We start from the raw sequence: 16,083 nt of genomic DNA on the forward strand, positions 1-16,083 counted from the left end.
GGGAGAGAGCAGAGGTGAGGCAGCTGTGAGAAGGGGATACAGGGAGTGTCAGGGAGAGAGCAGAGGTGAGGCAGCTGTGAGCTGGGGATACAGGGACTGTCAGGGAGAGAGCATAGGTGAGGCAGCTGTGAGCTGGGAATACAGGGAGTGTCAGGGAGAGAACAGAGGTGAGGCAGCTGTGAGCTGGGAATACAGGGAGTGTCAGGGAGAGAGCAGAGGTGAGGCAGCTGTGAGCTGGGAATACTGGGAGTGTCAGGGAGAGAGCAGAGGTGACGCAGCTGTGAGCTGGGAATACAGGGAGTGTCAGGGAGAGAGCAGAGGTGAGGCAGCTGTAAGCTGGGAATACAGGGAGAGTCAGGGAGAGAGCAGAGGTGAGGCTGCTATGAGCTGGGAATACAGGGAGTGTCAGGAAGAGAGCAGAGGTGAGGCAGCTGTGAGCTGGGAATACAGGGAGTGTCAGGGAGAGAGCAGATGTGAGGCAGCTGTGAGCTGGGAATACAGGGAGTGTCAGGGAGAGAGCAGATGTGAGGCAGCTGTGAGCTGGGAATACAGGGAGTGTCAGGGAGAGAGCAGAGGTGAGGCAGCTGTGAGCTGGGGATACAGGGACTGTCAGGGAGAGAGCAGAGGTAAGCAGCTGTGAGCTGGGAATACAGGGAGTTTCAGGGAGAGAGCAGAGGAGAGGCAGCTGTGAGCTGGGAATACAGGGAGTGTCAGGGAGAGAGCAGAGGTGAGGCCGCTGTGAGCTGGGAATTCAGGGACTGTCAGAGAGAGAGCAGAGGTGAGGCAGCTGTGAGAAGGGGATACAGGGAGTGTCAGGGAGAGAGCAGAGGTGAGGCAGCTGTGAGAAGGGGATACAGGGAGTGCCAGGGAGAGAGCAGAGGTGAGGCAGCTGTGAGCTGGGGATGCAGGGAGTGTCAGGGAGAGAAGAGAGGTGAGGCAGCTGTGAGCTGGGAATACAGGGAGTGTCAGGGAGAGAGCAGATGTGAGGCAACTGTGAGCTGGGAATACAGGGAGTGTCAGGGAGAGAGCAGAGGTGAGGCAGCTGTGAGCTGGGAATACAGGGAGTGTCAGGGAGAGAGCAGAGGAGAGGCAGCTGTAAGCTGGGAATACAGGGAGTGTCAGGGAGAGAGCAGAGGTGAGGCAGCTGTGAGCTGGGAATACAGGGAGTGTCAGGAAGAGAGCAGAGTTGAGGCAGCTGGGAATACTGGGAGTGCAGGGAGAGAGCAGAGGTGAGGCAGCTGTGAGCTGGGAATACAGGGAGTGTCAGGGAGAGAGCAGAGGTGAGGCAGCTGTGAGCTGGGAATACAGGGAGTGTCAAGGAGAGAGCAGAGGTGAGCTAGCTGTGAGCTGGGAATACAGGGAGTTTCAGGGAGAGAGCAGAGGTGAGGCAGCTGTGAGCTGGGAATACAGGGAGAATCAGGAAGAGAGCAGAGGTGAGGAAGCTGTGAGCTGGGGATACAGGGAGTGTCAGGAAGAGAGCAGAGTTGAGGCAGCTGTGAGCTGGGAATACAGGGGGTGTCAGGGAGAGAGCAGAGGTAAGGCAGCTATGAGCTGGGAATACAGGGACTGTCAGGGAGAGAGCAGTGGTGAGACAGCTATGAGCTGGGAATACAAGGAGCGTCAGGGAGAGAGCAGAGGTGAGGCAGATGTGAGCTGGGGATACAGAGAGTGTCAAGGAGAGAGCAGAGGTGAGGCAGCAGTGAGCTGGGAATACAGGGAGTGTCAGGGAGAGAGCAGAGGTGAGGCAGCTGTGAGCTGGGAATACAGGGAGTGTCAAGGAGAGAGCAGAGGTGAGCTAGCTGTGAGCTGGGAATACAGGGACTGTCAGAGAGAGAGCAGAGGTGAGGCAGCTGTGAGAAGGAGATACAGGGAGTGTCAGGGAGAGAGCAGAGGTGAGGCAGCTGTGAGAAGGGGATACAGGGAGTGTCAGGGAGAGAGCAGAGGTGAGGCAGCAGTGAGCTGGGAATACAGGGAGTGTCAGGGAGAGAGCAGAGGTGAGGCAGCTGTGAGCTGGGAATACAGGGAGTGTCAAGGAGAGAGCAGAGGTGAGCTAGCTGTGAGCTGGGAATACAGGGACTGTCAGAGAGAGAGCAGAGGTGAGGCAGCTGTGAGAAGGAGATACAGGGAGTGTCAGGGAGAGAGCAGAGGTGAGGCAGCTGTGAGAAGGGGATACAGGGAGTGTCAGGGAGAGAGCAGAGGTGAGGCAGCAGTGAGCTGGGAATACAGGGAGTGTCAGGGAGAGAGCAGAGGTGAGGCAGCTGTGAGCTGGGAATACAGGGAGTGTCAAGGAGAGAGCAGAGGTGAGCTAGCTGTGAGCTGGGAATTCAGGGACTGTCAGAGAGAGAGCAGAGGTGAGGCAGCTGTGAGAAGGAGATACAGGGAGTGTCAGGGAGAGAGCAGAGGTGAGGCAGCTGTGAGAAGGGGATACAGGGAGTGTCAGGGATAGAGCAGAGGTGAGGCAGCTGTGAGCTGGGAATACAGGGAGTGTCACGGAGAGGGCAGAGGTGAGGCAGCTGTGATCTGGGAATACAGGGAGTGTCAGGGAGAGAGCAGATGTGAGGCAGCTGTGGGCTGGGCATACAGGGAGTGTCAGGGAGAGAGCAGAGGTGAGGCAGCTGTGAGCTGGGAATACAGGGAGTGTCAGGGAGAGAGCAGAGGTGAGGCAGCTGTGAGCTAGGAATACAGGGAGTGTCAGGGAGAGAGCAGAGGTGAGGCAGATGTGAGCTGGGGATACAGGGAGTGTCAGGGAGAGAGCAGAGGTGAGGCAGCTGTGAGCTGGGAATACAGGGAGTGTCAGGGAGAGAGCAGTGGTGAGACAGCTATGAGCTGGGAATACAGGGAGCGTCAGGGAGAGAGCAGAGGTGAGGCAGATGTGAGCTGGGGATACAGAGAGTGTCAGGGAGAGAGCAGAGGTGAGGCAGCTGTGAGCTGGGAATACAGGGAGTGTCAGGGAGAGAGCAGAGGTGAGGCAGATGTGAGCTGGGGATAGAGAGAGTGTCAGGGAGAGAGCAGAGGTGAGGCAGCTGTGAGCTGGGGATACAGGGACTGTCAGGGAGAGAGCAGAGGTGAGCAGCTGTGAGCTGGGAATACAGGGAGTTTCAGGGAGAGCGCAGAGGTGAGGCAGCTGTGAGCTGGGAATACAGGGAGTGTCAGGGAGAGAGCAGAGGTGAGGCAGCTGTGAGCTGGGAATTCAGGGACTGTCAGAGAGAGAGCAGAGGTGAGGCAGCTGTGAGAAGGAGATACAGGGAGTGTCAGGGAGAGAGCAGAGGTGAGGCAGCTGTGAGAAGGGGATACAGGGAGTGTCAGGGAGAGAGCAGAGGTGAGGCAGCTGTGAGAAGGGGATACAGGGAGTGTCAGGGAGAGAGCAGAGGTGAGGCAGCTGTGAGCTGGGAATACAGGGAGTGTCAGGGAGAGAGCAGAGGTGAGGCAGCTGTGAGCTGGGAATACAGGGAGTGTCAGGGAGAGAGCAGAGGTGAGGCAGCTGTGAGCTGGGGATACAGGGACTGTCAGGGAGAGAGCAGAGGTGAGCAGCTGTGAGTTGGGAATACAGGGAGTTTCAGGGAGAGCGCAGAGGTGAGGCAGCTGTGAGCTGGGAATACAGGGAGTGTCAGGGAGAGAGCAGAGGTGAGGCAGCTGTGAGCTGGGAATTCAGGGACTGTCAGAGAGAGAGCAGAGGTGAGGCAGCTGTGAGAAGGGGATACAGGGAGTGTCAGGGAGAGAGCAGAGGTGAGGCAGCTGTGAGAAGGGGATACAGGGAGTGTCAGGGAGAGAGCAGAGGTGAGGCAGCTGTGAGCTGGGGATACAGGGACTGTCAGGGAGAGAGCATAGGTGAGGCAGCTGTGAGCTGGGAATACAGGGAGTGTCAGGGAGAGAACAGAGGTGAGGCAGCTGTGAGCTGGGAATACAGGGAGTGTCAGGGAGAGAGCAGAGGTGAGGCAGCTGTGAGCTGGGAATACTGGGAGTGTCAGGGAGAGAGCAGAGGTGACGCAGCTGTGAGCTGGGAATACAGGGAGTGTCAGGGAGAGAGCAGAGGTGAGGCAGCTGTAAGCTGGGATTACAGGGAGAGTCAGGGAGAGAGCAGAGGTGAGGCTGCTATGAGCTGGGAATACAGGGAGTGTCAGGAAGAGAGCAGAGGTGAGGCAGCTGTGAGCTGGGAATACAGGGAGTGTCAGGGAGAGAGCAGATGTGAGGCAGCTGTGAGCTGGGAATACAGGGAGTGTCAGGGAGAGAGCAGATGTGAGGCAGCTGTGAGCTGGGAATACAGGGAGTGTCAGGGAGAGAGCAGAGGTGAGGCAGCTGTGAGCTGGGGATACAGGGACTGTCAGGGAGAGAGCAGAGGTAAGCAGCTGTGAGCTGGGAATACAGGGAGTTTCAGGGAGAGAGCAGAGGAGAGGCAGCTGTGAGCTGGGAATACAGGGAGTGTCAGGGAGAGAGCAGAGGTGAGGCCGCTGTGAGCTGGGAATTCAGGGACTGTCAGAGAGAGAGCAGAGGTGAGGCAGCTGTGAGAAGGGGATACAGGGAGTGTCAGGGAGAGAGCAGAGGTGAGGCAGCTGTGAGAAGGGGATACAGGGAGTGCCAGGGAGAGAGCAGAGGTGAGGCAGCTGTGAGCTGGGGATGCAGGGAGTGTCAGGGAGAGAAGAGAGGTGAGGCAGCTGTGAGCTGGGAATACAGGGAGTGTCAGGGAGAGAGCAGATGTGAGGCAACTGTGAGCTGGGAATACAGGGAGTGTCAGGGAGAGAGCAGAGGTGAGGCAGCTGTGAGCTGGGAATACAGGGAGTGTCAGGGAGAGAGCAGAGGAGAGGCAGCTGTAAGCTGGGAATACAGGGAGTGTCAGGGAGAGAGCAGAGGTGAGGCAGCTGTGAGCTGGGAATACAGGGAGTGTCAGGAAGAGAGCAGAGTTGAGGCAGCTGTGAGCTGGGAATACTGGGAGTGCAGGGAGAGAGCAGAGGTGAGGCAGCTGTGAGCTGGGAATACAGGGAGTGTCAGGGAGAGAGCAGAGGTGAGGCAGCTGTGAGCTGGGAATACAGGGAGTGTCAAGGAGAGAGCAGAGGTGAGCTAGCTGTGAGCTGGGAATACAGGGAGTTTCAGGGAGAGAGCAGAGGTGAGGCAGCTGTGAGCTGGAAATACAGGGAGTGTCAGGAAGAGAGCAGATGTGAGGTGGCTGTGAGGCAGCTGTGAGCTGGGAATACAGGGAGTGTCAGGGAGAGAGCAGAGGTGAGGCAGCTGTGAGAAGAGGATACAGGGAGTGTCAGGGAGAGAGCAGAGGTGAGGCAGCTGTGAGCTGGGGATACAGGGACTGTCAGGGAGGGAGCATAGGTGAGGCAGCTGTGAGCTGGGAATACAGGGAGAGTCAGGGAGAGAACAGAGGTGAGGCAGCTGTGAGCTGGGAATACAGGGAGTGTCAGGGAGAGAGCAGATGTGAGGCAGCTGTGAGCTGGGAATACAGGGAGTGTCAGGGAGAGAGCAGAGGTGAGGCAGCTGTGAGCTGGGAATACAGGGAGTGTCAGGGAGAGAGCAGAGGTGAGGCAGCTGTGAGCTGGGAATACAGGGAGTGTCAGGGAGAGAGCAGAGGTGAGGCTGCTATGAGCTGGGAATACAGGGAGAATCAGGAAGAGAGCAGAGGTGAGGAAGCTGTGAGCTGGGGATACAGGGAGTGTCAGGAAGAGAGCAGAGTTGAGGCAGCTGTGAGCTGGGAATACAGGGGGTGTCAGGGAGAGAGCAGAGGTAAGGCAGCTATGAGCTGGGAATACAGGGACTGTCAGGGAGAGAGCAGTGGTGAGACAGCTATGAGCTGGGAATACAAGGAGCGTCAGGGAGAGAGCAGAGGTGAGGCAGATGTGAGCTGGGGATACAGAGAGTGTCAAGGAGAGAGCAGAGGTGAGGCAGCAGTGAGCTGGGAATACAGGGAGTGTCAGGGAGAGAGCAGAGGTGAGGCAGCTGTGAGCTGGGAATACAGGGAGTGTCAAGGAGAGAGCAGAGGTGAGCTAGCTGTGAGCTGGGAATACAGGGACTGTCAGAGAGAGAGCAGAGGTGAGGCAGCTGTGAGAAGGAGATACAGGGAGTGTCAGGGAGAGAGCAGAGGTGAGGCAGCTGTGAGAAGGGAATACAGGGAGTGTCAGGGAGAGAGCAGAGGTGAGGCAGCAGTGAGCTGGGAATACAGGGAGTGTCAGGGAGAGAGCAGAGGTGAGGCAGCTGTGAGCTGGGAATACAGGGAGTGTCAAGGAGAGAGCAGAGGTGAGCTAGCTGTGAGCTGGGAATACAGGGACTGTCAGAGAGAGAGCAGAGGTGAGGCAGCTGTGAGAAGGAGATACAGGGAGTGTCAGGGAGAGAGCAGAGGTGAGGCAGCTGTGAGAAGGGGATACAGGGAGTGTCAGGGAGAGAGCAGAGGTGAGGCAGCAGTGAGCTGGGAATACAGGGAGTGTCAGGGAGAGAGCAGAGGTGAGGCAGCTGTGAGCTGGGAATACAGGGAGTGTCAAGGAGAGAGCAGAGGTGAGCTAGCTGTGAGCTGGGAATTCAGGGACTGTCAGAGAGAGAGCAGAGGTGAGGCAGCTGTGAGAAGGAGATACAGGGAGTGTCAGGGAGAGAGCAGAGGTGAGGCAGCTGTGAGAAGGGGATACAGGGAGTGTCAGGGATAGAGCAGAGGTGAGGCAGCTGTGAGCTGGGAATACAGGGAGTGTCACGGAGAGGGCAGAGGTGAGGCAGCTGTGATCTGGGAATACAGGGAGTGTCAGGGAGAGAGCAGATGTGAGGCAGCTGTGGGCTGGGCATACAGGGAGTGTCAGGGAGAGAGCAGAGGTGAGGCAGCTGTGAGCTGGGAATACAGGGAGTGTCAGGGAGAGAGCAGAGGTGAGGCAGCTGTGAGCTAGGAATACAGGGAGTGTCAGGGAGAGAGCAGAGGTGAGGCAGATGTGAGCTGGGGATACAGGGAGTGTCAGGGAGAGAGCAGAGGTGAGGCAGCTGTGAGCTGGGAATACAGGGAGTGTCAGGGAGAGAGCAGTGGTGAGACAGCTATGAGCTGGGAATACAGGGAGCGTCAGGGAGAGAGCAGAGGTGAGGCAGATGTGAGCTGGGGATACAGAGAGTGTCAGGGAGAGAGCAGAGGTGAGGCAGCTGTGAGCTGGGAATACAGGGAGTGTCAGGGAGAGAGCAGAGGTGAGGCAGATGTGAGCTGGGGATAGAGAGAGTGTCAGGGAGAGAGCAGAGGTGAGGCAGCTGTGAGCTGGGGATACAGGGACTGTCAGGGAGAGAGCAGAGGTGAGCAGCTGTGAGCTGGGAATACAGGGAGTTTCAGGGAGAGCGCAGAGGTGAGGCAGCTGTGAGCTGGGAATACAGGGAGTGTCAGGGAGAGAGCAGAGGTGAGGCAGCTGTGAGCTGGGAATTCAGGGACTGTCAGAGAGAGAGCAGAGGTGAGGCAGCTGTGAGAAGGAGATACAGGGAGTGTCAGGGAGAGAGCAGAGGTGAGGCAGCTGTGAGAAGGGGATACAGGGAGTGTCAGGGAGAGAGCAGAGGTGAGGCAGCTGTGAGAAGGGGATACAGGGAGTGTCAGGGAGAAAGCAGAGGTGAGGCAGCTGTGAGCTGGGAATACAGGGAGTGTCAGGGAGAGAGCAGAGGTGAGGCAGCTGTGAGCTGGGAATACAGGGAGTTTCAGGGAGAGAGCAGAGGAGAGGCAGCTGTGAGCTGGGAATACAGGGAGTGTCAGGGAGAGAGCAGAGGTGAGGCCGCTGTGAGCTGGGAATTCAGGGACTGTCAGAGAGAGAGCAGAGGTGAGGCAGCTGTGAGAAGGGGATACAGGGAGTGTCAGGGAGAGAGCAGAGGTGAGGCAGCTGTGAGAAGGGGATACAGGGAGTGCCAGGGAGAGAGCAGAGGTGAGGCAGCTGTGAGCTGGGGATGCAGGGAGTGTCAGGGAGAGAAGAGAGGTGAGGCAGCTGTGAGCTGGGAATACAGGGAGTGTCAGGGAGAGAGCAGATGTGAGGCAACTGTGAGCTGGGAATACAGGGAGTGTCAGGGAGAGAGCAGAGGTGAGGCAGCTGTGAGCTGGGAATACAGGGAGTGTCAGGGAGAGAGCAGAGGAGAGGCAGCTGTAAGCTGGGAATACAGGGAGTGTCAGGCAGAGAGCAGAGGTGAGGCAGCTGTGAGCTGGGAATACAGGGAGTGTCAGGAAGAGAGCAGAGTTGAGGCAGCTGTGAGCTGGGAATACTGGGAGTGCAGGGAGAGAGCAGAGGTGAGGCAGCTGTGAGCTGGGAATACAGGGAGTGTCAGGGAGAGAGCAGAGGTGAGGCAGCTGTGAGCTGGGAATACAGGGAGTGTCAAGGAGAGAGCAGAGGTGAGCTAGCTGTGAGCTGGGAATACAGGGAGTTTCAGGGAGAGAGCAGAGGTGAGGCAGCTGTGAGCTGGAAATACAGGGAGTGTCAGGAAGAGAGCAGATGTGAGGTGGCTGTGAGGCAGCTGTGAGCTGGGAATACAGGGAGTGTCAGGGAGAGAGCAGAGGTGAGGCAGCTGTGAGAAGAGGATACAGGGAGTGTCAGGGAGAGAGCAGAGGTGAGGCAGCTGTGAGCTGGGGATACAGGGACTGTCAGGGAGGGAGCATAGGTGAGGCAGCTGTGAGCTGGGAATACAGGGAGAGTCAGGGAGAGAACAGAGGTGAGGCAGCTGTGAGCTGGGAATACAGGGAGTGTCAGGGAGAGAGCAGATGTGAGGCAGCTGTGAGCTGGGAATACAGGGAGTGTCAGGGAGAGAGCAGAGGTGAGGCAGCTGTGAGCTGGGAATACAGGGAGTGTCAGGGAGAGAGCAGAGGTGAGGCAGCTGTGAGCTGGGAATACAGGGAGTGTCAGGGAGAGAGCAGAGGTGAGGCTGCTATGAGCTGGGAATACAGGGAGAATCAGGAAGAGAGCAGAGGTGAGGAAGCTGTGAGCTGGGGATACAGGGAGTGTCAGGAAGAGAGCAGAGTTGAGGCAGCTGTGAGCTGGGAATACAGGGGGTGTCAGGGAGAGAGCAGAGGTAAGGCAGCTATGAGCTGGGAATACAGGGACTGTCAGGGAGAGAGCAGTGGTGAGACAGCTATGAGCTGGGAATACAAGGAGCGTCAGGGAGAGAGCAGAGGTGAGGCAGATGTGAGCTGGGGATACAGAGAGTGTCAGGGAGAGAGCAGAGGTGAGGCAGCAGTGAGCTGGGAATACAGGGAGTGTCAGGGAGAGAGCAGAGGTGAGGCAGCTGTGAGCTGGGAATACAGGGAGTGTCAAGGAGAGAGCAGAGGTGAGCTAGCTGTGAGCTGGGAATACAGGGACTGTCAGAGAGAGAGCAGAGGTGAGGCAGCTGTGAGAAGGAGATACAGGGAGTGTCAGGGAGAGAGCAGAGGTGAGGCAGCTGTGAGAAGGGGATACAGGGAGTGTCAGGGAGAGAGCAGAGGTGAGGCAGCAGTGAGCTGGGAATACAGGGAGTGTCAAGGAGAGAGCAGAGGTGAGCTAGCTGTGAGCTGGGAATTCAGGGACTGTCAGAGAGAGAGAGCAGAGGTGAGGCAGCTGTGAGAAGGAGATACAGGGAGTGTCAGGGAGAGAGCAGAGGTGAGGCAGCTGTGAGAAGGGGATACAGGGAGTGTCAGGGATAGAGCAGAGGTGAGGCAGCTGTGAGCTGGGAATACAGGGAGTGTCACGGAGAGGGCAGAGGTGAGGCAGCTGTGATCTGGGAATACAGGGAGTGTCAGGGAGAGAGCAGATGTGAGGCAGCTGTGGGCTGGGCATACAGGGAGTGTCAGGGAGAGAGCAGAGGTGAGGCAGCTGTGAGCTGGGAATACAGGGAGTGTCAGGGAGAGAGCAGAGGTGAGGCAGCTGTGAGCTAGGAATACAGGGAGTGTCAGGGAGAGAGCAGAGGTGAGGCAGATGTGAGCTGGGGATACAGGGAGTGTCAGGGAGAGAGCAGAGGTGAGGCAGCTGTGAGCTGGGAATACAGGGAGTGTCAGGGAGAGAGCAGTGGTGAGACAGCTATGAGCTGGGAATACAGGGAGCGTCAGGGAGAGAGCAGAGGTGAGGCAGATGTGAGCTGGGGATACAGAGAGTGTCAGGGAGAGAGCAGAGGTGAGGCAGCTGTGAGCTGGGAATACAGGGAGTGTCAGGGAGAGAGCAGAGGTGAGGCAGATGTGAGCTGGGGATAGAGAGAGTGTCAGGGAGAGAGCAGAGGTGAGGCAGCTGTGAGCTGGGGATACAGGGACTGTCAGGGAGAGAGCAGAGGTGAGCAGCTGTGAGCTGGGAATACAGGGAGTTTCAGGGAGAGCGCAGAGGTGAGGCAGCTGTGAGCTGGGAATACAGGGAGTGTCAGGGAGAGAGCAGAGGTGAGGCAGCTGTGAGCTGGGAATTCAGGGACTGTCAGAGAGCAGAGGTGAGGCAGCTGTGAGAAGGAGATACAGGGAGTGTCAGGGAGAGAGCAGAGGTGAGGCAGCTGTGAGAAGGGGATACAGGGAGTGTCAGGGAGAGAGCAGAGGTGAGGCAGCTGTGAGCTGGGGATACAGGGACTGTCAGGGAGAGAGCATAGGTGAGGCAGCTGTGAGCTGGGAATACAGGGAGAGTCAGGGAGAGAGCAGAGGTGAGGCAGCTGTGAGCTGGGAATACAGGGAGAGTCAGGGAGAGAGCAGAGGTGAGGCAGCTGTGAGCTGGGAATACAGGGAGAGTCAGGGAGAGAGCAGAGGTGAGGGGCTGCTATGAGCTGGGAATACAGGGAGTGTCAGGAAGAGAGCAGAGGTGAGGCAGCTGTGAGCTGGGGATACAGGGAGTATCAGGGAGAGAGCAGAGGTGAGGTAGCTATGAGCTGGGAATACAGGGAGTGTCAGGGAGAGAGCAGAGGTGAGGCAGCTGTGAGCTGGGGATACAGGGAGTGTCAGGGAGAGGGCAGAGGTGTGGCAGCTGTGAGCTGGGAATATAGGGAGTGTCAGGGAGAGAGCAGAGGTGAGGCAGCTGTGAGCTGGGGATACAGGGAGTGTCAGGGAGAGGGCAGAGGTGAGGCAGCTGTGAGCTGGGAATACAGGGAGTGTCAGGGAGAGGGCAGAGGTGAGGCAGCTGTGAGCTGGGAATACAGGGAGTGTCAGGGAGAGAGCAGAGGTGAGGCAGCTGTGAGCTGGGAATACAGGGAGAGTCAGGGAGAGAGCAGAGGTGAGGCTGCTATGAGCTGGGAATACAGGGAGTGTCAGGAAGAGAGCAGAGGTGAGGCAGCTGTGAGCTGGGGATACAGGGAGTGTCAGGAAGAGAGCAGAGTTGAGGCAGCTGTGAGCTGGGAATACAGGGACTGTCAGGGAGAGAGCAGAGGTGAGGTAGCTGTGAGCTGGGAATACAGGGAGTGTCAGGGAGAGAGCAGAGGTGAGGCAGATGTGAGCTGGGGATACAGAGAGTGTCAGGGAGAGAGCAGAGGTGAGGCAGCTGTGAGCTGGGAATACAGGGAGTGTCAGGGAGAGAGCAGAGGTGAGGCAGATGTGAGCTGGGGATAGAGAGAGTGTCAGGGAGAGAGCAGAGGTGAGGCAGCTGTGAGCTGGGGATACAGGGACTGTCAGGGAGAGAGCAGAGGTGAGCAGCTGTGAGCTGGGAATACAGGGAGTTTCAGGGAGAGCGCAGAGGTGAGGCAGCTGTGAGCTGGGAATACAGCGAGTGTCAGGGAGAGAGCAGAGGTGAGGCAGCTGTGAGCTGGGAATTCAGGGACTGTCAGAGAGAGAGCAGAGGTGAGGCAGCTGTGAGAAGGGGATACAGGGAGTGTCAGGGAGAGAGCAGAGGTGAGGCAGCTGTGAGCTGGGGATACAGGGACTGTCAGGGAGAGAGCATAGGTGAGGCAGCTGTGAGCTGGGAATACAGGGAGTGTCAGGGAGAGAACAGAGGTGAGGCAGCTGTGGGCTGGGAATACAGGGAGTGTCAGGGAGAGAGCAGATGTGAGGCAGCTGTGAGCTGGGAATACAGGGAGTGTCAGGGAGAGAGCAGAGGTGAGGCAGCTGTGAGCTGGGAATACAGGGAGTGTCAGGGAGAGAGCAGAGGAGAGGCAGCTGTGAGCTGGGAATACAGGGAGTGTCAGGGAGAGAGCAGAGGTGAGGCAGCTGTGAGCTGGGAATACAGGGAGAGTCAGGGAGAGAGCAGAGGTGAGGCTGTTATGAGCTGGGAATACAGGGAGTGTCAGGAAGAGAGCAGAGGTGAGGCAGCTGTGAGCTGGGAATACAGGGAGTGTCAGGGAGAGAGCAGAGGTGAGGCAGCTGTGAGCTGGGAATACAGGGAGTGTCAGGGAGAGAACAGAGGTGAGGCAGCTGTGAGCTGGGAATACAGGGAGTGTCAGGGAGAGAGCAGAGGTGAGGCAGCTGTGAGCTGGGGATACAGGGAGTATCAGGGAGAGAGCAGAGGTGAGGTAGCTATGAGCTGGGAATACAGGGAGTGTCAGGGAGAGAGCAGAGGTGAGGCAGCTGTGAGCTGGGGATACAGGGAGTGTCAGGGAGAGGGCAGAGGTGTGGCAGCTGTGAGCTGGGAATACAGGGAGTGTCAGGGAGAGAGCAGAGGTGAGGCAGCTGTGAGCTGGGGATACAGGGAGTGTCAGGGAGAGGGCAGAGGTGAGGCAGCTGTGAGCTGGGAATACAGGGAGTGTCAGGGAGAGGGCAGAGGTGAGGCAGCTGTGAGCTGGGAATACAGGGAGTGTCAGGGAGAGAGCAGAGGTGAGGCAGCTGTGAGCTGGGAATACAGGGAGAGTCAGGGAGAGAGCAGAGGTGAGGCTGCTATGAGCTGGGAATACAGGGAGTTTCAGGGAGAGCGCAGAGGTGAGGCAGCTGTGAGCTGGGGATAGAGAGAGTGTCAGGGAGAGAGCAGAGGTGAGGCAGCTGTGAGCTGGGGATACAGGGACTGTCAGGGAGAGAGCAGAGGTGAGCAGCTGTGAGCTGGGAATACAGGGAGTTTCAGAGAGAGCGCAGAGGTGAGGCAGCTGTGAGCTGGGAATACAGGGAGTGTCAGGGAGAGAGCAGAGGTGAGGCAGCTGTGAGCTGGGAATTCAGGGACTGTCAGAGAGAGAGCAGAGGTGAGGCAGCTGTGAGAAGGAGATACAGGGAGTGTCAGGGAGAGAGCAGAGGTGAGGCAGCTGTGAGAAAGGGATACAGGGAGTGTCAGCTAGAGAGCAGAGGTGAGGCAGCTGTGAGCTGGGGATACAGGGACTGTCAGGGAGAGAGCATAGGTGAGGCAGCTGTGAGCTGGGAATACAGGGAGTGTCAGGGAGAGAACAGAGGTGAGGCAGCTGTGAGCTGGGAATACAGGGAGTGTCAGGGAGAGAGCAGATGTGAGGCAGCTGTGAGCTGGGAATACAGGGAGTGTCAGGAAGAGAGCAGAGGTGAGGCAGCTGTGAGCTGGGAATACAGGGAGTGTCAGGGAGAGAGCAGAGGTGAGGCAGCTGTGAGCTGGGAATACAGGGAGTGTCAGGGAGAGAGCAGAGGAGAGGCAGCTGTGAGCTGGGAATACAGGGAGTGTCAGGGAGAGAGCAGAGGTGAGGCAGCTGTGAGCTGGGAATACAAGGAGAGTCAGGGAGAGAGCAGAGGTGAGGCTGCTATGAGCTGGGAATACAGGGAGTGTCAGGAAGAGAGCAGAGGTGAGGCAGCTGTGAGCTGGGAATACAGGGAGTGTCAGGGAGAGAGCAGAGGTGAGGCAGCTGTGAGCTGGGAATACAGGGAGTGTCAGGGAGAGAACAGAGGTGAGGCAGCTGTGAGCTGGGAATACAGGGAGTGTCAGGGAGAGAGCAGAGGTGAGGTAGCTATGAGCTGGGAATACAGGGAGTGTCAGGGAGAGAGCAGAGGTGAGGCAGCTGTGAGCTGGGGATACAGGGAGTGTCAGGGAGAGGGCAGAGGTGTGGTAGCTGTGAGCTGGGAATACAGGGAGTGTCAGGGAGAGAGCAGAGGTGAGGCAGCTGTGAGCTGGGGATACAGGGAGTGTCAGGGAGAGGGCAGAGGTGAGGCAGCTGTGAGCTGGGAATACAGGGAGTGTCAGGGAGAGGGCAGAGGTGAGGCAGCTGTGAGCTGGGAATACAGGGAGTGTCAGGGAGAGAGCAGAGGTGAGGCAGCTGTGAGCTGGGAATACAGGGACTGTCAGGGAGAGAGCAGAGGTGAGGTAGCTGTGAGCTGGGAATACAGGGAGTGTCAGGGAGAGAGCAGAGGTGAGGCAGATGTGAGCTGGGGATACAGAGAGTGTCAGGGAGAGAGCAGAGGTGAGGCAACTGTGAGCTGGGGATACAGGGACTGTCAGGGAGAGAGCAGAGGTGAGCAGCTGTGAGCTGGGAATACAGGGAGTTTCAGGGAGAGCGCAGAGGTGAGGCAGCTGTGAGCTGGGGATAGAGAGAGTGTCAGGGAGAGAGCAGAGGTGAGGCAGCTGTGAGCTGGGGATACAGGGACTGTCAGGGAGAGAGCAGAGGTGAGCAGCTGTGAGCTGGGAATACAGGGAGTTTCAGGGAGAGCGCAGAGGTGAGGCAGCTGTGAGCTGGGAATACAGGGAGTGTCAGGGAGAGAGCAGAGGTGAGGCAGCTGTGAGCTGGGAATTCAGGGACTGTCAGAGAGAGAGCAGAGGTGAGGCAGCTGTGAGAAGGAGATACAGGGAGTGTCAGGGAGAGAGCAGAGGTGAGGCAGCTGTGAGAAAGGGATACAGGGAGTGTCAGCTAGAGAGCAGAGGTGAGGCAGCTGTGAGCTGGGGATACAGGGACTGTCAGGGAGAGAGCATAGGTGAGGCAGCTGTGAGCTGGGAATACAGGGAGTGTCAGGGAGAGAACAGAGGTGAGGCAGCTGTGAGCTGGGAATACAGGGAGTGTCAGGGAGAGAGCAGATGTGAGGCAGCTGTGAGCTGGGAATACAGGGAGTGTCAGGAAGAGAGCAGAGGTGAGGCAGCTGTGAGCTGGGAATACAGGGAGTGTCAGGGAGAGAGCAGAGGTGAGGCAGCTGTGAGCTGGGAATACAGGGAGTGTCAGGGAGAGAACAGAGGTGAGGCAGCTGTGAGCTGGGAATACAGGGAGTGTCAGGGAGAGAGCAGATGTGAGGAAGCTGTGAGCTGGGAATTCAGGGACTGTCAGAGAGAGAGCAGAGGTGAGGCAGCTGTGAGAAGGGGATACAGGGAGTGTCAGGGAGAGAGCAGAGGTGAGGCAGCTGTGAGAAGGGGATACAGGGAGTTTCAGGGAGAGAGCAGAGGTGAGGCAGCTGTGAGCTGGGGATACAGGGACTGTCAGGGAGAGAGCATAGGTGAGGCAGCTGTGAGCTGGGAATACAGGGATTGTCAGGGAGAGAACAGAGGTGAGGCAGCTGTGAGCTGGGAATACAGGGAGTGTCAGGGAGAGAGCAGATGTGAGGCAGCTGTGAGCTGGGAATACAGGGAGTGTCAGGGAGAGAGCAGAGGTGAGGCAGCTGTGAGCTGGGAATACAGGGAGTGTCAGGGATAGAGCAGAGGTGAGGCAGCTGTGAGCTGGGAATACAGGGAGTGTCAGGGAGAGAGCAGAGGTGAGGCAGCTGTGAGCTGGGAGAGTCAGGGAGAGAGCAGAGGTGAGGCTGCTATGAGCTGGGAATACAGGGAGTGTCAGGGAGAGAGCAGAGGTGAGGCAGCTGTGAGCTGGGAATACAGGGAGTGTCAGGGAGAGAACAGAGGTGAGGCAGCTGTGAGCTGGGAATACAGGGAGTGTCAGGAAGAGAGCAGAGTTGAGGCAGCTGTGAGCTGGGAATAAAGGGACTGTCAGGGAGAGAGCAGAGGTGGGGCAGCTGTGAGCTGGGAATACTGGGAGTGTCAGGGAGAGAGCAGAGGTAAGGCAGCTGTGAGCTGGGAATACAGGGAGTGTCAGGGAGAGAGCAGTGGTGAGACAGCTATGAGCTGGGAATACAGGGAGCGTCATGGAAAGAGCAGAGGTGAGGCAGATGTGAGCTGGGGATACAGAGAGTGTCAGGGAGAGAGCAGAGGTGAGGCAGCTGTGAGCTGGGAATACAGGGAGTGTCAGGGAGAGAGCAGAGGTGATGCAGATGTGAGCTGGGGATACAGAGAGTGTCAGGGAGAGAGCAGAGGTGAGGCAGCTGTGAGCTGGGGATACAGGGACTGTCAGGGAGAGAGCAGAGGTGAGCAGCTG

Source organism: Pseudophryne corroboree, chromosome 2 (assembly GCF_028390025.1).
Source record: "Pseudophryne corroboree isolate aPseCor3 chromosome 2, aPseCor3.hap2, whole genome shotgun sequence".
In the NCBI taxonomy this organism is placed as follows: domain Eukaryota; kingdom Metazoa; phylum Chordata; class Amphibia; order Anura; family Myobatrachidae; genus Pseudophryne; species Pseudophryne corroboree.